General features: G+C 43.3%; 1 protein-coding gene across 2 annotated transcripts in view; it reads left to right on the top strand.

Moving 5' to 3' along the window:
* LOC126239112 (gamma-butyrobetaine dioxygenase-like) overlaps positions 1-23095 on the top strand; it is a 213588-nt gene that overhangs the window by 21180 nt on the left and 169313 nt on the right. The window contains exon 1 of one of the 2 annotated variants that reach the window (XM_049947837.1): positions 9966-10064. The exons of the other annotated variant lie outside the window; for it this stretch is intronic. The gene's annotated coding sequence lies outside the window, so the exon portion shown is untranslated. Of the gene's footprint in view, positions 1-9965; positions 10065-23095 lie in introns of those variants that run through there. 2 annotated transcript variants of the gene reach the window in all.

The raw sequence follows: 23095 nt of genomic DNA, 5'->3' as shown, positions 1-23095 counted from the left end.
CAATATTTTCGCTTTGTGATAGATGGCGCTGTAATGGTCACAAACATATGGTTCACAATTTTAGACGAACAGTTGGTAACAGGTAGGTTTTTTAAATTAAAATACAAAACGTAGGTACGTTTGAACATTTTATTACGGTTGTTCCAATGTGACACATGTTCCTTTGTGAACTTATCATTTCTGAGAAGGCATGCTGTTACAGCGTGATTGCCTGTAAATACCACATTAATGCAATAAATGCTCAAAATGATGTCCGTCAACCTCAATGCATTTGGCAATACGTGTAACGACATTCCTCTCAACAGCGAGTACTTCGCCTTCCGTAATGTTCGCACATGCATTGACAATGAGCTGACGCATGTTGTCAGGCGTTGTCGGTGGATCACGATAGCAAATATCCTTCAACTTCCTCCACAGAAAGAAATCCGGGGACGTCAGATCCGGCGAACGTGCGGGCCATGGTATGGCGCTTCGACGACCAATCCACCTGTCATGAAATATGCCACTCAATACCGCTTCAACCGCACGCGAGCTATGTTCCGGACATCCATCATGTTGGAAGTACATCACCATTCTGTCATGCAGTGAAACATCTTGTAGTAACATCGGTAGAACATTACGTAGGAAATCAGCATACATTGCACCATTTAGATTGCCATCGATAAAATGGGGGCCAATTATCCTTCCTCCTATAATGCCGCACCATACATTAACCCGCCAAGGTCGCTGATGTTCCACTTGTCGCAGCCATCGTGGATTTTCCGTTGCCCAATAGTGCATATTACGCCGGTTTACGTTACCGCTGTTGGTGAATGACGCTTCGTCGCTAAATAGAACGCGTGTAAAAAATCTGTCGTCGTCCCGTTATTTCTCTTGTGCCCAGTGTCAGAACTGTACACGACGTTCAAAGTCGTCGCCATGCAATTCCTGGTGCATAGAAATACGGTACGGATGCAATCGATGTTGATGTAGCATTGTCAACAACGACGTTTTTGAGATTCCCGATTCTTGCCCAATTTGTCTGCTACTGACATGGTTATTAGCCGCGGCAGCAGCTAAAACACCTACTTGGGTATCATCATTTGTTGCAGGTCGTGGTTGACGTTTCACTTGTGACTGAACACTTCCTGTTTCCTTAAATAACGTAACTATCCGGCGAACGGTCCGGACACTCGGATGATGTCGTCCAGGATACCGAGCAGCATACATAGCACACGCCCGTTGGGCATTTTCATCACAATAGCCATACATCAACACGATATCGACCTTTTCCGCAATTGTTAAACGGTCCATTTTAACACGGGTAATGAAACACGAAGCAAATACCGTCCGCACTGGCGGAATGTTACGTGATACCACGTACTTAGACGTTAGTGACTATTCCAGCGCCATCTATCACAAAGCGAAAACAGTGGTCCAACTAAAACATTCATATTTCTTTCCGTACTACACGAATATGTAATAAAAATGGGGTTCCTATTTAAAAAAACGCAGTTGATATCCGTTTGACCTATGACAGCGCCATCTAGCGGGCCAACCATAGCACCATCTGGTTTCCCCCTTCAAACTAGACGAGTTTCGTTCTTTGTAGTTTTTTTTATGCTTATTTCGTGAACCGTGCGACTGCTACGGTCGCAGGTTCGAATCCTGCCTCGGGCATGGCTGTGTGTGATGTCCTTAGGTTAGTTAGGTTTAACTAGTTCTAAGTTCTAGGGGACTGATGACCACAGCAGTTGAGTCCCATAGTGCTCAGAGCCATTTTTGTCTTATTTCGTGAGATATTTGGCCCGGTCAGTATCAATGAACGACCCTGTATATAAAATAGCTTCAAACGTCTGTTTACAAATTAGCTAGGTTGTTAAATAATTGACTTAAAGCATGTGAAATCTTTTTGCTTAAAGGTGCAAAAACCAAATTTTTCAAGCGTCTCAACGTTTATGACGTCATATCTCCTGTATTGTGTGTCGTACAGTTATGTAATTTTGCAGGTGCATTAAGTGGTAGATGTGGGCACTGTCTGAAAAGTGTGTTGAGAGTGGAGTTAGCAGTAAAGAAGTAAAGGATTAAAATGTCGTGCCCGATGCTGCAGTTTCATTGCGTGAACAGCGAAAATATAGTAAGCGATAAGCTTCTTTTCCTTTCATTGTTTTGTGGAAGGTGTGGTGTCTATAGGTCCGATGCCACAGTGTAGGTGCACGCTCGTAGTTTGGCACTACGAGACTGGACGAACTACGCCGACCACATCGCCCTCTGGCTGACGCTGTAAGCTCAACGAGCGCTGCTGTCGTTTCGTCTTAGTTGATCAAGAACAGACGATCTAGCAACTTAGCTTCTACTTGTAGGGGGGCTAGAGATTACATACTTTGCCTTTGTTACTTCTAGCAACCGTTAGCTTCGATACAAGAACGGTTTCGCACCTACGTGCTCATCTGTACGAAAAGGTAAGTAATGTGTTTGTATACGTTTATACACCAGGAGCGAAGTGCTTTACCTCAACTGCTCCTACTCGCTTTCTTCATTCGGCCTATTTTGCAGATCTCAGGAGCACACCCACGCGCCGCCTTCCAGGCGGGATACAAAAGAAGGTGTCAGTGAGAAAAAAGTTTCGAAAAAGTTTGGAGTTATGTGTAACGTTTGTTGAAAATCTCATTGTGAAGTGCTGGATGAATATAGTCTGGGTCATGTCCGCGGAGTGAGTTATCCTGCTTCAAGACTTTGATACTTGACTTGTTGTGTCAAACCTTTAATGTAAGACTGAATGATTAAGTTACGGCAGCAATTTAAAGTTTTACATGATATACTGAAAATCAAAATTACTTGCCCCTAGAAGTCGTTAGATAGGCAGCCCGCAACTGGATCCATGCATCGCGCACAGATGTTTGAATGTCATGTTCACCAGAAGATGAGAAGTAAGAAACTGGACGAAATGTCGTTCCGAAACTAAGATATGGTTCAAATGGCTCTGAGCACTATGGGACTTAACTTCTGAGGTCATCAGTCCCCTAGAACTTAGAACTACATAAACCTAACTAACCTAAGGACATCACACACATCCATGCCCGAGGCAGTAACGCCTAGAACCGCTCGGCCACTCCGGCCGGCAAACTAACATAGTACTCAAGTGATTTCCCGAGACGAATTCGTCAATAAATAAAATTTCTTCTTCAAATATTTGGTGTTTTTTACGGGAGATAACAGGTAGGAATAAAATGAACTTATGACACAAGCTCCGCGATGACTCACGAAGAAAAAAAATGCAAGCAACAAAATTAGGATTAGGTAGTCACGAAGCAAAGAAATTTATGTTACAGCCAAACGCAACAAGAGTGATTTAACATGAGGTCTTGGCACCGCCTTCAACGCCAAAACTTTCCTCCAGAGTACACTTGACATGCTGTTGCCACGGTCGCAGGTTCGAATCCTGCCTCGGGCATGGATGTGTGTGATATCCTTAGGTTAGTTAGGTTTAAGTAGTTCTAAATCTTGGGGAATGATGACCTTAGATGTTAAGTCCCATCCTGCTTAGAGCCATTTGAAGCATTTGAACATGCTGTTGATATTGTGGGTTGGTTTATAAAAAGCGAGGCCCCCCCCTCCCCATCAGCTGATTCGCAAATCTGCAGCTCCCATGGATATGCTTATCTTGTAGTCGTTGATTGTCCTGGCCTGCAGGTGAGCGGATCCATTTTACGGCAGAGGTGGTCTTCATAAATAATAAGAAAAAGCTTTGAACAATGAAACTTACTGGCAGATTAAAACTCAGTGCTGGACTGGGACTCGAACTCTGGAATTTTGGCGTGTGAGCTACCCGAGCACGACTCACGGTCTCCCTCACAGCTTCACTTCGGCCAGTACATGCTCCACCGTTCACACGTCAAAGAGGTTTGACGCATACCTTGCGGAACTAGAACTCCTAGGAGAAAGGATATTGCGGAGACATGGCTTACCTGCAGCCTGGGCAAAGGTTCCACGTTCGAATTCCGGACCGGCGTAGTGTTTTAATATGCCATGAAGTTTATCTCAGTGCGCACTCCGATGCAAAGTGAAAATTTCATTCTGGAAACAATCCCCACGCTGTGGCTAAGCCATGTCTCCGCAATATATTTTCTTCCAGGAGTGCTAGTCGCGCAATGTACGCAGGAGAACTTATGTGAAGTTTGGGAGGTAGGAGACGAGTTACTGGCGAAAGTGAAGCTGTGAGGACGGATCATGAGTCGTGTTTTGGTAGCTCAGTCAACAGAGTACTTGTCCTCGAAAGGCCACACGGTTTTTTAAACTGCCAGAAAGTTTGAGATCAGTGCACACTCAGTTTCAGATCAGTTCACACTTCACTTAAGACTGAAAACGAGTAGTGTTTGGTTATTATTACTCAGTACGAAAACAACGTAATTAATAAAATCGAATAACCAGAATCACTGGTCCAGCTACCTCAACACTCTTCAATTGTCTCCACCTAGCTGTCCACATTCACCTGCGGGTCTTCCTTTATCGTGATGGGTTGTGACGTCATTCCTGTTACGTGAAATAAGCACTACGTCAGTATTACAACCAGTCTTACGAATAAAATGAATATTTGTGACGTTTCCCCTGTCGGGAAGGTCAGTTTTCTCTAAGATTCAAAGGATCGAAAAAGTATTGGGAAACCCTTACAGATTGCCCGTTTCTTTGGATGCAAATCATGTTTGTAACGTACTCTATTGACTAAAGCAGGTTGACATGGTGATAGAAGGGATGAAAACATACAAGAACTAATGTTGTTTAGAACGTTGTTGACTGAATGAAATAAACTGCGTGCATCGACGTGTTTCGACCTTATACATCTACTGCAATAGTTCAATAGCTTCAAAAGGGTTTTCTTTTTTTTTAAGTGTAAAAATTAAGATAACCTTTGTTCTCACATCATGAGGGTGGTTCATGTATGCTATCCCAAACGAAACTTATGATGTCGCTGCAAATTGAAGGTGGTTCTGACTTTTAGTACGTGTTAGTAATGCTGGGGATAATTCCTAAAACAAAACAAAAAAAAAACAAAAAACAAATAGACGGTGCGGAAAGGCATGCGTTTCTATTGCACGCAGTTCACGGTTGAGACGATGTGAACACTCCACCCCAAACTACAAGGGCAACACAGACAGATGGTATTGTCACCCGAAAATTACTGGTAATATCTGTGACTTATACTGTCTCCCTACCTGCCGGCCGTCTCTAATGACATGGATGTCGACAGGACGTTAAACCCTACACCTACAGCTACGTGATTACTCTGCAATTCTGGCAGAGGGTTCATCAAACCATCTTGAAGCTATTTCTCTACCGTGCCACTCTAGAACAGCAGGTGGGAAAAACGAACATTTAAATCTTTCCGTGCGAGTTCTTATGTCTTTTATTTTATTATTACGATCATTTCTCCCGTTATAGGTGGGCGCCAAGAAAATATTTTCACACTCTGAGGAGAAAGTTGGTGACTGAAATTTCGTGAAAACATAAAATTACTTTTTTTATTTTCACTCCAATTCGAGTATCATATGCGTGGCACTCTTTTCCCCTACTGCGCGATAATACAAAACGAGTTGCCCTTCTAGGAACTTTTTTGATGTCCTCCGCCAGTGTTCATCAGACACAAGGGTATCGTCAGGAATGCCCCATGCACCTGCGATAGGGCTGCTCGTATTCTCTATGTGCATAAATGATCTGACGGATGGGGTGTAAAGGAATCTGCTACTGTTTGCTCTGACGCAGTTGTGTTTGGGAAAGTATCGTTGTTGTGTTAGTTTAGGAGGATACAGGATTTCTATTTGGTATGGCGGATGAGAGCTTGGTCTAAAAGTAGAAAATTTAAATTAATGCAAATGAATAGGAAAAAAAATTCTGTAATGTTCGAATACAGTTTTAGTGGTGTACTGCTTGATACAGTCACTTCGATTAAATGTCTAGGCGTAACGTTGCAAAGCGATATGTGATGGAACCAGCACGTATGAGAGATAATAGGAAAGCCAAATGGTCGACATCAGGTCAGATTGAAGGAAGACATCGGAGCAATTTCAAGGCGTGCTACTAGATTTCTAACCAGCAGGTTCGATCAATACGCAAATATTAGGGAAATCTGTCGGGAACTGAAATGGGAATCCCTGGAGGGAAGAAGACGTTCTTTTCTCGAAACACTATTGAAAAAATTGGGAGTACCACGTTTGCGGCTGACATCAAAACGATTCTGTTGCTGCCTACGTACATAATACAACATATAAAACTGGTTTCTAAACCCCTTTACATACAAACCTATCATCCGCAATTCTATCCCTTTGCGGCAATTTTTCAATTAATTAAGTTATATTATTTAAAACCGTCGCGGTTCTGTTATACTTGACCCAACGCGATAAAGTCCGATTGAAAAAGGTCTTCTGCACCCGCGTGTTATTGTTTCAGATACTAGGGCGTGAATGCGCCTAGAAATTGAGCTCAGAAATGCGTTGTCAGTGACCACAGTACCCGCTTAGGTACGGAAAATTGGTCACTATGTAAGCCTTCAGAAGAATGCATATACACCCATGCTCATAAATTAAGGATAATTACAGAATGTGGTGCCACACAACGTGGCACTACACAAAACTGGCGCTAATAGAATAGGCACATAGGGAACACACACGACACAGATCTGTAAGTCCACGGTATTGATGATAAGTTGACAAAACCGTCCCGAAGCACATGTGCTACAAAACGCCACTGTTTCCTGCACAAGTACCCCGACACCAATATGGGATATGATCACCATGCACACGTACACAGGCCGCACAACGGGTTGGCATACTCTGGATCAGGTGGTCGAGCAGCTGCTGGGGTATAGCCTCCCATTCTTGCACTAGTGCCTGTCGGAGCTCTTGAAGTGTCGTAGGGGTTTGAAGACGAGCAACGATACGTCGACCGAGAGCATCCCAGACGTGCTCGATGAGGTTTAGGTCTGGAGAACAGGCAGGCCAATCCATTAGCCTGACGACTACTACGGTCGCAGGTTCGAATCCTGCCTCGGGCATGGATGTGTCTGATGTACTTAGGTTAGTTAGGTTTAAGTAGTTCTAAGTACTAGGGGACTGATGACCACAGATGTTAAGTCCCATAGTGCTCAGAGCCATTTGAACCATTTGAACCATTAGCCTGATATCTTCTGTTTCAAGGTACTCCTCCACGATGGCAGCTCGGTTGGGCCGTGCGTTGTCATCCATCAGTGGGAACCACTGCACCCCTGAAAAGGCGGACGTACTGATGCAAAGTGACGTCCCAATACACCTGAAACGTTACATACAGTTCCTCTGTAAAAGACATGCAGGGGTGTACGTGCACCAATCATAGTCCTACCCCACAACATCAAACCACGACCTCCATACAGGTCCTTTTCAAGGACATTAAGGGGTTGGTATCTGGTTCCTGGTTCACGTCAGATGAAAACCCGGCGACAATCACTGTTCAGACTATACCTGGAGTCGACCGTGAACATAACTTGGGACCACTGTTCCAATTCCTTGTACTTTGTCCTTGACACCAGCCTTTACGGTCTCTCCTGTGACCAGGGGTCAGTGGAATGCACCTTGCAGGTCTCTGAGCGAATAAACCATGTCTGTTCAGTCGTCTGTAGACTGTGTGTCTGGAGACAACAGTTCCAGTGGCTGCGGTAAGGCCCCGAGCAAGGCTACCTGCAGTACTCCGTCCCGTACTGTAGCGCCTGGACACATCTGCTGGAATCGTTGCCATAATCTTGAGATCACACTTTGTGGCACATGGAGGGCCCGTGCTAAGACCTGCTGTGTTTGACCAGCCTCCAGCCGCCCTAGTATTCTACCCCTGGAAACTAGAATGAAATTTTGGCTCTACAGCGGAGTGTGCGCTGATATGAAATTTCCTGGCAGATTAAAATTGTGTACCGGACCGAGATTCGAACTCGGTACCTTTGCCTTTCGCGGGCAAGTGCTGTACCAACTGAGCTATCCAAGCACGACTCACGCTCTCCTACTTTCCAAACTTCACAGAATCTCTCCTGCGAACCTTGCAGAACTAGCATTCCTGGAAGAAAGGATACTGCGGAGACATGGCTTAGCCACAGCTTGGGGGTCCCGAGTTCGAGTCTCGGTCCGGCACACAGTTTTAATCTGCCAGGAAACTTCTCGTCTGAAAACGTCTGCTCACTTAGTCGCTGCTCCGTACTCTGACATGCACCAACACACCTCTGCGTATGTGGACTGCTGCCAGTGCCACCGTGCGACGACCGCATGTCAGATGCACCGCATGGTGATACCCCGCGGTGATTTAAACCCGCAAACTGCCCACCAGAGCGTTGTTTCAGCATTCATCGGCATTATCCTTCATTCATGAGCATGAGTATAGTTCCAATATGTTATTTTCTCATTCAGTTAAAAATATTTGGTGTGACACCCTATACAAATATGTAATATGCAGATTCAAAATGTATACGTGGTAAGCTATGAGTAACCGTGGTTTCATGGAAATTTAATTTCTCTTTGAAAAACCACTTTACACCCTGCCCCCTCCCACCCTTTCCTACAGGGCCCGAGGTGTCGTCCTACAATGTGAATATTGTCTCTTAAGCAAGAAAGTTTGACGACTACTACTGTAAAATGTTTTTACGCAACGGATGTAACGTCCAGCGTGAGCCGTCCGTAACAGTGAACACCCTCTGGTGTCTACCCTCTGGTGTCTACCCTCTGGTGTCTACCCTCTCACTGTTGTGGTCTTCAGTCCTGAGACTGGTTTGATGCAGCTCTCCATGCTACTCTATCCTGTGCAAGCTTCTTCATCTCCCAGTACCTACTGCAACCTACATCCTTCTGAATCTGCTTAGTGTATTCATCTCTTGGTCTCCCTCTACGATTTTTACCCTCCACGCTGCCCTCCAATGCTAAATTTGTGATCCCTAGATGCCTCAAAACATGTCCTACCAACCGATCCCTTCTTCTAGTCAAGTTGTGCCACAAACTTCTCTTCTCCCCAATCCTATTCAATACCTCCTCATTAGTTACGTGATCTACCCACCTTATCTTCAGCATTCTTCTGTAGCACCACATTTCGAAAGCTTCCATCCTCTTCTTGTCCAAACTGGTTATCGTCCATGTTTCACTTCCATACATGGCTACACTCCATACAAATACTTTCAGAAACGACTTCCTGACACTTAAATCTATACTCGATGTTAACAAATTTCTCTTCTTCAGAAACGATTTCCTTGCCATTGCCAGTCTACATTTTATATCCTCTCTACTTCGACCATCATCAGTTATTTTACTCCCTAAATAGCAAAACTCCTTTACTACTTTAAGTGCCTCATTTCCTAATCTAATCCCCTCAGCATCGCCCGATTTAATTTGACTACATTCCATTATCCTCGTTTTGCTTTTGTTGATGTTCATCTTATATCCTCCTTTCAAGACACTGTCCATTCCGTTCAACTGCTCTTCCAAGTCCTTTGCTGTCTCTGACAGAATTACAATATCATTTAATCATACAGTAAAGCTGCATGTCCTCGGGAAAAATTACGGCTGTAGTTTCCCCTTGCTTTCAGCCGTTCGCAGTACCAGCACAGCAAGGCCGTTTTGGTTAATGTTACAAGGCCAGATCAGTCAATCATCCAGACTGTTGCCCCTGCAACTACTGAAAAGGCTGCTGCCCCTCTTCAGGAACCACATGTTTGTCTGGCCTCTCAACACATGTGTAAAATACAGCATCTACCTGTTTTCGGGTTTTCAACAACCGAAACTCGCAGCCAGCTTAGTCTGTCACGGCGCCGCTACGGCATGTCGTAGGAGTATAATCTCGTGAGTACCCGGAGAGCGGGCATCAGGTGAGGCGGGACCACGGTGAAGTTGTCGCCTCGTAATCAGCGTTGCGGCCAAACATTGAGCAGCACGTAACGCGCTCCGACATAAGAATGATAAGACGTCGAGAGCCACGGGCGGGCTGACCTCGCCAGCAGCCAGTTAACGTTGGGACGCGGGCCAGCGCGGCAAGCACCCACGCTTCTGACACCTGCACCTTCTTACTGGAAAACTCTTATTCCGCTGGTGAGTAAAGTGCTGAACTAAGTCCACTGACCCATTTTTCTCCTTCTTGTAATGTAATAACATGTGTTTTGTCCTTGTTGTTGTCATTCTGATCTTCAGTCCGAAGACTGGTTTGATGCAACTCGTTAGTCTGTTTTGTGCAAGCCCCTTCATATCTTCATAAATGCCGCAATTACAATATTTGTACCTGCTTACATAATACAAGCCTTGGTCTCCATGTAAAATTTTAACCCCCATTGCCGAACGACAATTCCTCGAGGACTCTGAATGGTCCTGTCGACCGATCCCTTCTCATAGTCAAGTTGTGGCATAAATTCCTTTTTTCCATTTCGATTCATTACCTCCTCATTTGTTATTCGATTTATCCATCTAATCTTCATCATTATTCTGTAGTACCGCATTTCAAAAGTTTGTCTTCTTGTTTGAACTGCTTGTCGTGTACATCTCACTCCCACACAAGGCTACACTATAGATAAATACCTTAAGAAAATATTTTATAACATTTATATTTCTATTATATTTTTCATAAATATTTTTCTTGCTGTTGCCAGTATGCATATTGTATCTTCCCTACTTTGGCTCAAATAGCAAAACTCATCTATAACGTTTAACGTCTCATTTCAGCATCGCCTGTTTTAACTCGACCACGACTACATCCCATGACGCTTTTTTTACTTTTATTATAATCTCTTTTAAACATACTGCAAGTTTTTATTTCTTCTCCCTGAACTTAAATTAACATTCCAAATTTCTCTTTGGTTTTCTTCAAAGCTTGCTCAATGTAAATATTGAATAACATCTGTCGTAGGCTACCACCCTATGTCACTCCCTTCTCAACTATGGCTTCCCTTCAGTGTTCTTTGACTATTAGAACTCCTGTCTGGTTTCTGTACAAGTTGTAAATAACATTTCGCTCCCTGTAGTCTATCCCTGCTACCTTCAAATTTCAAGAGTGTACCGGTAGTCCAGTCCACATTGACAAAAGCTTTCTTTAAATCTACAAATGCTACAAATGTAATTTTGCCTTGCTTCAACCTGTCTTCTAAGGTAAGTCATAAGGTCAGTATTGTAGGGAGCACAGTGTTCTCAAGTGGGAGCGATCTAGATGCTTGTAAAACAATAAACTGGTAGCCAAGACCGCAGGAATTCTTTTTTGAAGTGTTGCTAGAGGAGGCCGAAATGCACGCTTTTAAGCTCACGCAGTCTGGCGTGAGGTCTGGAACAGGTCAGAGAAATAAGACTAGCAAAAACAGGAGGTAACTGGTAGAATACTTAACTTTAATCCATAAGTGGTGTACATCGGTCTGATGGTACAGGCATCACAAGTTAAATATGTATTGATAATGGCGCCTTGCTAGGTCGTAGCAAATGACGTAGCTGAAGGCTAGGCTAACTATCGTCTCGGCAAATGAGAGCGTATTTGTCAGTGAACCTTTCCTAGCAAAGTCGGCTGTACAACTGGGGCGAGTGCCAGGACGTCTCTCTAGACCTGCCGTGTGGTGGCGCTCGGTCTGCAATCACTGACAGTGGCGACACGCGGGTCCGACGTATACTAACGGACCGCGGCCGATTTAAAGGCTACCACCTAGCAAGTGTGGTGTCTGGCGGTGACACCACATTTTTACTCCATGATTACCGGTTTCGGCGAAACTAAAGCCGCCATCATCGGATCTTAGGACACATACACGTTACAACATCAGGGCAAACAATGGTGATATTAACAGTTGCCTGTAACACGCAGGCCTTACAAAATTGTCGTAAGTAGCACATAGGCGTCCAAGAGAGATGACATTATAAATGTTAAGTGTCTCCATTACGTACAAGCGCAAGTTAGGTGCTAGTTTCGCCGAAACCGGTAATCATGGAATAGAAAGAATTCCTGCGATCTTGACTAACAGTTTATTGTTTTACAGGTCAGTATTGCTTCCCGTGTTCCTACATTTCTCCAGAACAGAAACTAATCTTCCCCGAGGTCGGCTTCTGCCAACTTTTCCGTTCTTCTTCAAATAATTCATGTCAATAGTTTGCAATCGTGACTTACGAAACTAATTGCTCGGAAGTATTCTTCAAAAAAATGGTTCAAATGGCTCTGAGCACTATGGGACTCAACATCTGAGGTCATCAGTCCCCTAGAACTTAGAACTACTTAAACCTAACTAACCTAAGGACATCACACACATCCATGCCCGAGGCAGGATTCGAACCTGCGACCGTAGCAGTCACGCGGTTTCGGACTGAAGTGCCTAGAACCGCACGACCACCGCGGCCGGCGAAATATTCTTACCTATCTTCTTTGGAATTGGAATTATTACATTCTTCCTGAAACCTGATGGTATTTCCTCTGTTTCATATATCTTGCACACGAAGTGGAATGATTTTGCTATGTCTGGCTGTCCCAAGCAGCTCAATAATTCTGTAGATACGTCGTCTACTGCAGGGGCCTTGTTTCCTCTTACGTCTTTCTGTCAAATTCTTCTTGCAGTAGCATATCTCTTACCTGATCCTCGCCTACTTCCTCTCTTCTCTCTGTAGTTTTGCCCTCATGTTTGGTACCATTATATCGACCCACTATACAATATTTCTTCCATCTTTCAGCTTTTAGCTTCGCTGTGTTAATATCTGTGCTATATTTGGCGTCAAAATCAGATACATAATCAAGACAAGATACAGAGCTTTCATTTGACGTTTCCTCACAGGAATTGAAAATCAGATGAAATGGTGTGATATGTATGACATCCTTTTTTCCATTTCACTTCTTATACTATCAATAACTTGGAAGCACTCTAGTTCACACAGTTCCTCAGCACAGATCAAGTTTGCCCCAGATTCACCAATCTCTCCAACCATTCCTTTCGTTTCTCTCAACCATTTAAATGGAAAACTGTTTGGACAGATGTGGAATCACTATCATCTTTGGCGCTAGTTGTGTTTTATATACTCTTCTTTACGTTGCTGTTTAATAATATTTGCCAAAGCAGGTAACAAACACGATATTTGTGTCCTTATAGCGGTTTCTTAGTACAGTTCAGTTTTGTTAATACATCAGATCCCATCTCTAAAAGTCACCCTACGTAATCAATTTCTTTGAGAACGTTCACAGCTCGTGTTGCTGTTATATTGGTGCATTTGTGTCTATTGGTCATATCCTGTAACGCCTTGTGTACGGATGTGTTCTTCTGATCAGCTGAGACAGTTTGACGTCTATCGTAATGTCTCTTGAGGCTTTTTTACGACAGTCTAGTACAGTCTCCCACATCAAAGTAGAGTTGTTGAACCTATCGAAGAACTGCTACACTTTCCAAAAATTTTTAAAACATGATTATAACTGAAATTTCCGCGAGGTTTAGATTGTGTTCTGCGCAAGATACAAATTTAGCCTGATCGTGTTTTCGCATTTAAATGCTTGAACGCCTTCATATTTTCCTGCCATGTTCGAACTATTTTAGACTTGCAGGGATGGCTAGAGGACAAATGTAGGGATGTAGAGGCTTATCTCACTAGGGGTAAGATAGATAGAGCCTACAGGAAAATTAAAGAGACCTTTGGAGAAAAGAGAACCACTTGTATGAATATCAAGAGCTCAGATGGAAATTCAGTTCTAAGCAAAGAAGGGAAAGCAGAAAGGTGGAAGGAGTATATAGACGGTCTATACAAGGGCGACGTACTTGAGGACAATATTATGGAAATGGGAGGGATGTAGATAAAGATGAAATGGGAGATATGATACTGCGTGAAGAGTTTGACAGAGCTCTGAAAGATCTAAGTCGAAACAAGGCCCCGGGAGTAGATAACATTCCATTAGAACTACTGACAGCCCTGGGAGAGCCAGTCCTGACAAAAATCTACCATTTGGTGAGCAAGATGTATGAGAAATACCCTCAGACTTCAAGAAGAATATAATAATTCCAATCTCAAAGAAAGCAGGTGTTGACAGATGTGAAAATTACCGGACTATCAGTTTAATAAGTCACAGCTGCAAAATACTAACGCGAATTCTTTACAGACGAATGGAAAAACTGGTAGAAGCCGACCTCGGGGAAGATCAGTTTGGATTCCGTAGAAATATCTGAACACGTGAGGCAGTACTGACCCTACGACTTATCTTAGAAAATAGATTAAGGAAAGGCAAACATACGTTTCTAGCATTTGTAGATTTAGAGAAAGCTTTTGACAATGTTGACTGGAATACTCTCTTTCCAATTCTGAAGGGGCCAGGGGTAAAATACAGGGAGCGAAAAGCTATTTACAATTTGTACAGAAACCAGATGGCAGTTACAAGAATCGAGGGACATGAAAGGGAAGCAGTGGTTGGGAAAGGAGTGAGACAGGGTTGTAGCCTCTCCCCGATGCTATTCAATCTGTATATTGACCAAGCAGTGAAGGAAACAAAAGAAAAATTCGGAGTAGGTATTAAAATCCATGGAGAAGAAATAAAAACTTTGAGGTTCGCCGATGACATTGTAATTCTGTCAGAGACAGCAAAGGACTTGGAAGAGCAGTTGAACGGAATGGATAGTGTCTTGAAAGGATGATATAAGATGAACATAAACAAAAGCAAAACGAGGATAATGGAATGTAGTCGAATTAAGTCGGGTGATGTTGAGGGAATTAGATTAGGAAATGAGACACTTAAAGTAGTAAAGGAGTTTTGCTATTTGGGGAGCAAAATAACTGATGATGGTCGAAGTAGAGAGGATATAAAATGTAGACAGGCAATGGCAAGGAAAGCATTTCTGAAGAAGAGAAATTTGTTAACATCGAGTATAGATTTAAGTGTCAGGAAGTCGTTTCTGAAAGTATTTGTATGGAGTGTAGCCATGTATGGAAGTGAAACATGGACGATAAATAATTTGGACAAGAAGAGAATAGAAGCTTTCGAAATGTGGTGCTACAGAAGAATGCTGAAGGTTAGATGGGTAGATCACATAACTAATGAGGAAGTATTGAATAGGATTGGGGAGAAGAGAAATTTGTGGCACAACTTGACTAGAAGAAGGAATCGGTTGGTAGGACATGTTCTGTGCCATCAAGGGATCACCAATTTAGTATTGGAGGGCAGCGTGGAGGGTAAAAATCGTAGAGGGAGACCAAGAGATGAATACACTAAGCAGATTCAGAAGGATGTAGGTTGCAGTAAGTACTGGGAGATGAAGAAGCTTGCACAGGATAGAGTAGCATGGAGAACTGCATCAAACCAGTCTCAGGACTGAAGACCACAACAACAACAACAATAGATCGAACTTTACTTCCCACACTCTCTTCAACCTCGATCTGAATTTTAGCAGAAAAATAGCTCGTAACATGTTCTCCCTGTGTAACATTACCTATGTTCTGAAACAGATAAGGATTGCAGTAACTAATACGCTCCAAACAATTCAACATACGCGGCTGGTGGAATTGTCACCTTCGCTTCAATGTAAATTGTTCCTGGCGCAGTGGAGAATTGGTTGCACTATAGGACACAACACTTCTGTTTCAGTTACATGCCCTTTTGGAAGACAGCATCAGCATAAGAACCAGTTGTCTTTTGAACTTCTAATTCTTTCCATTTGACATACGAGTTTCAGGGAGTCGCCGATGTTTCGCGAACGTGAATGGGGGGGTTGAAGTGCTTCCAACCATTCAAACCTTTCTCAAAATCAAATAATCGGGAATTATCTTCTTTTGAGAAAAGAAAGAAGCTTGGGAGCAGCGTAAGAACTGCTTGGAAGGGCAAGTAAATTACATAATCATCTTCTGTGCCTCTTTTTTATTTGCTTTCTCCAACTTCGCTTCTCGCTCCACTCATCAATCGGCGGAAATCGACATAAATCGGAAGCTTTCCACCAAATAGCATATTTGCTTCATCACCCGTTCGTCGATCTACGAGAGCTTATAATACCGTAGCATTGGCTTACATATTCTTCATTATATTAACATAGATTGGATCATACCATGTTTCTCGAGATCTGTTAATACAGATTTATCGACCTCGAGCTGAAAACTTCTCAGGAGCTGTAAATCTCAAAAAAGTTGTATAATTTCGTTTCGACTTACAAATGGGCCATTCTTCTATATTCACTTACAGTGGTATCTTGTTCCTTTACCCGGTTAAAATCTATGAAGGAAGAAGAATGTAAGGTTAGGATTTAACGTCTGTCGATATCGGGTCATGAGAGACGAAGCCCAAACTCACGTTATGTTTGTTGAGGGTGGGGCGGGGAATCGGCCGTGCCCTTCAAAGGAACCATCCCGACATTTCCCTGAAGCGATTTAGGGAAATCACAGAAATCATAAATCGGGATGATCGGACACGGATTTGAACCGTCATCCTCCCGAATGGGAGTCGAATGTGTTAACCATTGCGCCTCCTCGCCCGGTGATTAAAATATAATGTTTATTTCGGCACAGTGGACAATGTCGGGTACGATATGGATAGAAACTAGTAGAACTGCAGATTTTTATGTCATGTTTCTCCCGTTTCTCGTGAAGAAGAATTATTACAACGTTGTTCCAGTTTGGAGACATTGACATCTTTCGAAAACATTCTGTAAATATTTTTTAAAATTTTATGTAGATTTTCCTCCAGCTTTAATCATCTCTCAGCTCTGAGTCTTCCCTTTTTTCATGGTTCGACTGTCTTCCTACCCGCATACCACATCTGGCATTACATCTAGAATCTCATTATTTTCATTATTATCCGTCAGTGTTCCTGATTCATCTCCTGAAATATACGAACATTTAACGAAAACACGAAATGATTAAACAATATTCTCTGTTGTTAGGTACTGTGTCATCAATTACCTTAACTGATGAAATGTGGTGTCCAAATTTCTGTTTTGTTTCCTTCTGCTGTCAATAGTTTCTCTTACGAAATTTTCATTGTATCCTAACACATCACCTCGAAGACAATATTTTCCATCACGTTGCCATTGTCGTTATAATCATATCCACTTAATATCATCGTCATTCTGAATAGTGTGATCTCTGTTGTGGATTGTTGCACATGTATCCTGAAAACCGTCAGTGGTATTTTGTACCGTTCTCTATAAGAAAGTATTTCAACCCCTTGTGATGTATTGTAAAGTTACTAGGGGGTATTATAGATTTTCTGGCCCGAAAGATCGAAATTTTGAGCCAGTGGCTGTTTAATATGACGGTCTGTCCCTAATGAAAGTCTGCCTACTGCAGATAAATTAATTATAGCCGTGAATATCTGTCAGATGAGACAGCCGAATACATCTCCCACAGGCGTCATTATTTCATACTCGTAATTCAGCACTTGGGAACAGTAAAATCCTACAAAGTTAGAAATAAACCAAGAATCATTATGTGACTCGCAAAAACCAGTTTATTACCTAGATTATCGTGTACATAATATGAACACATTAAACTGTGGAAAGTAAGCAAATGTGCTTATAAAAATACGTGAAAAATCGGTGATCTTGCAACTTTCAAAGAATGGCATCAGGTTCACTCATAAAGAAAGCCAATTAGTGTGCCACATGATGGTATGCTTCTTATAAAGTTCGGAGACTAACGGGGCTGAAACACTGATGTCGAGCACTTAAAAAGACGGGGAATGTTCACCAACCTGCTCAAGGGGTACCACAAAACGTTCTCACGTATGAAGTCAATGGACCTTCAGTTGCTCCAGACTGCACAGCTCGCCGCATCAGAACTGGTCTCAGAAATGTACTCACCCGCAAAAAGCGGACAAGAAATCACTTTGGCGTCAGGCAGCAGTACTTAATTAAAGGTGCTGTATATCCACCTGATACCCCAGTACTACAGTAGGCAAACCTGGTAATCACGTCAGTGACTCCCTTGCTCTCCCAACACTGGGAACATACACATATATCCACATATTCAAATTAAAGAGCTATAATGATTTAATAGAATTTCTGAATATCCTAGTTCAGTGTGTAAGTTTTTAGTTATTATTTGTTCCATCTTTCCATTGGCTTGATGTGGCACGCCACGAATTCCTCTCTGATGCCAAGCTCTTCATCTCAGAGTAGCACCTGCAACCTACGTCTTCAATTGTTTGTGTGATGCATAGCAGTCTCTGTCTTCCCATAAAGTTTTTACCCCACACAGTTCCCGCTAGCGCTATGGAAATTAATCGTCTTAACACATGTCCTATCATCCTGCCCATTCTGCTTATTCACTGTATTCCAGTTGCCCCTTTCCTCGGCGATTCTGCGAAGAACTTCCGTATTCCTTATCTTATTAGTCCACTTAGCTAATTTCATGGTCCATGGTGATTTGTACGATTAATCTCACGATGTGTAAAGAGTAATTTTACATTCAAATTTCATGTTCACGTGCAAATATGGCTACGTGCTTCCCATTTACAATAATTTTTTATTACATTTTTAATGCAGATTTAAACAGTATTTCCTACCCAGCACCTTTTACGTATTACATATACAGAAATTTTTCAACGGAAAAGAATGAGCTGGAAGCGAAAAAGCTTCTTCAATTTTTTCTTCAGATGTGATTTTGCTGTCTCTCAGACATTTTATACCATTGCGTAAGGGATCAAAAAGCTAGATAGTAGTAGCAGTGCGTACCCCTTTTTGTTGTAAAGAATACCTTAATGTGGAACAACGAATGCCATTTTTTTTCTTTTCGTGTTGTACATATGTACATTATTATTACTTTTTAACTGTAGTACGTCGTTTACAACGAACTTCACGAGGGAATGAGTAGCCCCTAAGACAGAAAGAAGCACACGAAGGAATTATCCGAATGGGACGGAAACCGATAGATATACATCTACAGATAAACAAATGATTACAATTCCAGAAAAATTCGTACGAGCCTTAATGTCGTCCTTATGCGAAATGTACCTGGGTTGCAGTGGAATCGTTTCGCAGTCGGCGTCAAATGCCGATTCTCTAAATTTCCTCAATAGTGTGTCGCGAAAAGAACGTTGTCTTACTTCCAGGGATTTCCTTTTGAGTCCACGAAGCACCTCCGTAATACTTGCGTGCCATCGGACGAACAAGCAACAAATATAGCAGCCCACTTCTGAACTACTTCGATGTCTCCCTTTAATCCTACCTGTTGACGATCCATAACACTCTACCTGTACTCAAGAGTGGGTCGCATGAGTGTTCTACACGCCGTCTCCTTTATAGACGAGCTACACTTTCCAAAAATTCCCCAATAAAACGAAGTCGACCATTCGCCTTTCCTACCAACCTGACGTGTTCGTTCCATTTGATATCGCTTTGCAATGTTATGCCTATATACTTAATCGACGTGGCTGTGTCAGGCAGCACGTTACTGCTGCTGTATGCGAACGTCACAAGATTGTTTTCACTACTTATTCACATTAACTTAAATTCTTCTACTTTTAGAGCAAGCTGCCATTCATCACACCAACTGGAAATTTTGTCTGAGTCATCCTGTATCCTCCTACAGTCACTGAGCGACGACACTTTCCCGTACCCCACAGCGTCATTAGCAAACAGCCGTACGAGGTGCATTCAAGTTCTAAGGCCTCCAATTTTTTTTCTGCAGACTGTAAAGAGATAGAAACATGCGCATTGTTTTAAAATGAGGCCGCGTTCATTGTCAATACGTCCCAGAGATGGCAGCACTGTACGGCAGATGGAATTTTACCGCCAGCGGCGAGAATGAGAACTGTTTTAAATACTTAAAATGGCGACGTTTTCCTTACTTGAACAGCGTGCAATCATTCGTTTTCTGAATTTGCGTGGTGTGAAACCAACTGAAATTCATCGACAGTTGAAGGAGACATGTGGTGATGGAGTTATGGATGTGTCGAAAGTGCGTTCGTGGGTGCGACGGTTTAATGAAGGCAGAACATCGTGTGACAACAAACCGAAACAATCTCGGGCTCGCACAAGCCGGTCTGAAGACATGATCGAGAAAGTGGAGAGAATTGTTTTGGGGGATCGCTGAATGACTGTTGAACAGATCGCCTCCAGAGTTGACATTTCTGTGGGTTCTGTGCACACAATCCTGCATGACGACCTGAAAATGCGAAAAGTGTCATCCAGGTGGGTGCCACGAATGCTGACGGACGACCACACGGCTGCCCGTGTGGCATGTTGCCAAGCACGACAGCATGAATGGGACTTTCTTTTCGTCGGTTGTGACAATGGACGAGATGTGGATGCCATTTTTCAATCCAGAAACAAAGCGCCAGTCAGCTCAATGGAAGCACACAGATTCACCGCCACCAAAAAAGTTTCGGGTAACCGCCAGTGCTGAAAAAATGATGGTGTCCATGTTCTGGGACAGCGAGGGCGTAATCCTTACCCATTGCGTTCCAAAGGGCACTGCGGTAACAGGTGCATCCTACGAAAATGTTTTGAAGAACAAATTCCTTCCTGCACTGCAACAAAAACGTCCGGGAAGGGCTGCGTGTGTGCTGTTTCACCAAGACAACGCACCCGCACATCGAGCTAACGTTACGCAACAGTTTCTTCGTGATAACAACTTTGAAGTGATTCCTCATGCTCCCTGCTCACCTGACCTGGCTCCTAGTGACTTTTGGCTTTTTCCAACAACGAAAGACACTCTCTGTGGCCGCACATTCACCAGCCGTGCTGTTATTGCCTCAGCGATATTCCAGTGGTCAAAACAGACTCCTAAAGAAGCCTTCGCCGCTGCCATGGAATCATGGCGTCAGCGTTGTGAAAAATGTGTACGTCTGCAGGGCGATTACGTCGAGAAGTAACGCCAGTTTCATCGATTTCGGGTGAGTAAATAAGAAAAAAAAATCGGAGGCCTTAGAACTTGAATGCACCTCGTAAATTGCTACTTGAGCCAATGTAGACGGAAAGTTATTTATCGTACGGATACACAACTTTTTAGGTGTGACGTGCTGACTTTTGCTGCAGGATTTGCCGTAGGGTTGAAACACAAGCATCGGTGTGCATTGCAGTTGGAGACATTCGACATGGGTCTGCACGAGGTGATCAGGGGTTTATTCGTACAGCAGTTTTATCAAAACAACAGCAATAGTGCTGCCTCTCTCCGCGAGTATCGACGCATTAAACGAATACCGAGAGATCCTCTTTCCAAACTGGTGTTGAAGAACGGGATTCAGAAGTTCAAATTAACAGTTGGTAAATGTTTTGGAAATTTGTGGTAAGTTCCTGTGGGACCAAACTGCTGAGGTCATCGATCCCTAGACTTACACACTACTGAATCTAACTTAAACTAACCTACGCTGACAACACACACACACGGCCATGCCCGAGGGAGGACTCGAACCTCCGATGGTGGGACCTGGGCGAACTGTGGCAAGGCGCCCTAGACCGCGTGGCCAAATTAACTGGTGATTTGGGAATTGTTCGTGGGAGAGGCCGACGGCAGATTGTGTCACAGACGGTTGAAGACGTTCCCGTTGCCATAGCTGAGAATACTGGATGCAATATGCGATCTTCAAGCAGTGCACGAACGTGTCACGACGCCATTGTTTTGGTCAGCAGTAGGGCAATCTCTAGTGGCGTTCCAGGTTGTCGTGGATGCAGACGGTCATCACACTGAGCAACATTTTAAACCTGGTACGGAAACATGGTACGCAGTTAACATGTTATCCTCTTACGTGGAAATTAAAATGCGTTTCTTTTAGTGGTTTATTCGTTATTCCTCTTTCACACGCCCTTACAAATGTTTCCGCCAAGTTTCACTGTCCTACAATCACTCTCTTTGTCATGGGCGCCCTCTCAAGTAGTGAAAGTTTAATTATAACCACACTGCGTACAGAAATTAAGAGCGGTCCTGTCACTTCCCTGGGGCACTTCTGACGATACTCTATGTTCCAATGAACACTTGCTCATTCAGCAGTAACATGACCTTGAACTGCTTTACCAAGGCCAAGGCAATATGCAACCGCTCCGGTTCAGTGATAATACAGTTTTTTGCAGATAAGGACGTTGATAAACAGTACAACAAGATTAGATCTTACTGGAAACAAACACGTTATCAGTCACTTTGAACTACTGTCTGTTGCGATAATCACGATGCCCTTCGACAGATACTTCTCATTTCAAGTGCTTGCACCGTTGCATCCCTACATTAACACTTGAAAAGAGGACTCATTTCTTTAAACTGGTCTAGCTTAGAATAGCAACCATGAACAAAAATGTTACAAAAAAATGGCTCTGAGCACTATGGGACTCAACTGCTGTGGTCATTAGTCCCCTAGAACTTAGAACTACTTAAACCTAACTAACCTAAGGACATCACACACACCCATGCCCGAGGCAGGATTCGAACCTGCGACCGTAGCAGCAGCGCGGCTCCGGACTGGAGCGCCTAGAACCGCACGGCCACCGCGGCCGGCGAAAATGTTACATCTAATGTTGTGGGCAGTAAGTATTCCCACAACCGATACATTATGGATTATATGAAAATATACTGCCAGTTCAAGAGAGCCAACGAACCTGGGTTTAAGGGTGCTAATACTGCAGCAAATGAATTGGTGACTCGCGTATTTATAACGTAGTGGGTGTATGGCTCTGAGCACTATGGGACTCAACTGCTGTGGTCATAAGTCCCCTAGAACTTAGAACTACTTAAACCTAACCAACCTAAGGACAACACACAACACCCAGCCATCACGAGGCAGGGAAAATCCCTGACCCCGCCGGGAATCGAACCCGGGAACCCGGGCGTGGGAAGCGAGAACGCTACCGCACGACCACGAGATGCGGGCTAGTGGGTGTACGATACGAATCACATACTATATTGTACGGTAATGCTTTTCTTGAATGAATTTTTCACTCTGAAGCAGGGTGTACACTATTGTGAAATTTGATGACGAAACAGATAAAGTATGCACGTCACACGCCACAAGCCTACGACGAGGAAAGAGGGCGAACTCTTCTACCCTCTTCTACCCCCGCAAGAAAAGTAGTACACTGTCAATATTCGCAGTCATTCTTTTTCGTCTGCTGCTTGCAAATAAGAGTAAATACACTCCTGGAGATGGAAAAAAGAACACATTGACACCGGTGTGTCAGACCCACCATACTTGCTCCGGACACTGCGAGAGGGCTGTACAA

This window comes from Schistocerca nitens, chromosome 1 (genome assembly GCF_023898315.1).
Source record: "Schistocerca nitens isolate TAMUIC-IGC-003100 chromosome 1, iqSchNite1.1, whole genome shotgun sequence".
Taxonomy (NCBI): Eukaryota; Metazoa; Arthropoda; class Insecta; order Orthoptera; family Acrididae; genus Schistocerca; species Schistocerca nitens.
Note: the sequence above shows the minus strand (reverse complement) of the source record. Positions and strands in the feature narration are given on the sequence as shown.